Below are 555 nucleotides of genomic sequence, written 5' to 3'. Positions count from 1 at the left end.
AATATATGTGCGCTATGTTTATAACAGTACAATTAGCTAAATCTTGGAAATAACCCAAATGCCCATCAAGCAAGTAATAGATAAAAATGATGTTATATTTTTGTATAATGGAGTATTCATTACTCTGCCATAAAGAACAAACTTGAGCCTTTTATAGGCAAATGGATGCAACTGGAGACCATACTCATAAGTGAAGTAAATTAAACTCAAATGTGTAAACATTATATTGTCTTCCTAGTATAAGAAAATTAAAAAGTAAATAAGGCTCAAAGTTTAAAACATATTGTAAAAAGGAAAGAAACTGCTCAAAAAGAAAGAACAACTGGAATGGGTGAAAAGAGAAAAGAAGGAAGGGAAAATATCCGTATACATAAGATAATACTACGGACTTTTAAAAAATGGTTTGTGCTTTTATTGTTTGATTAATTATGCATGCCTATATCTTGTAACCTGAGTAACTAATTTGAAAATATCAATACACAATATCAACCATTGTTAATCTATTAAATTGTTTATTAAATTCTGTATTATTGGTTTTTTTTCTTTTCTCTCTAA

The 555-nt window shown here is 27.7% G+C and overlaps 1 protein-coding gene across 1 annotated transcript in view; it reads left to right on the top strand.

The window, feature by feature from the left end:
* The window catches only part of LOC101585659 (toll-like receptor 1), a 20,713-nt gene that overhangs the window by 12,708 nt on the left and 7,450 nt on the right, over nt 1–555 (top strand). The gene's annotated exons all lie outside the window — the stretch shown is intronic.

Source organism: Octodon degus, unplaced genomic scaffold (genome assembly GCF_000260255.1).
Source record: "Octodon degus isolate 3935 unplaced genomic scaffold, OctDeg1.0 scaffold00158, whole genome shotgun sequence".
NCBI classification, from domain to species: domain Eukaryota; kingdom Metazoa; phylum Chordata; class Mammalia; order Rodentia; family Octodontidae; genus Octodon; species Octodon degus.
This window is presented reverse-complemented; position numbering and strand designations above follow the sequence as displayed.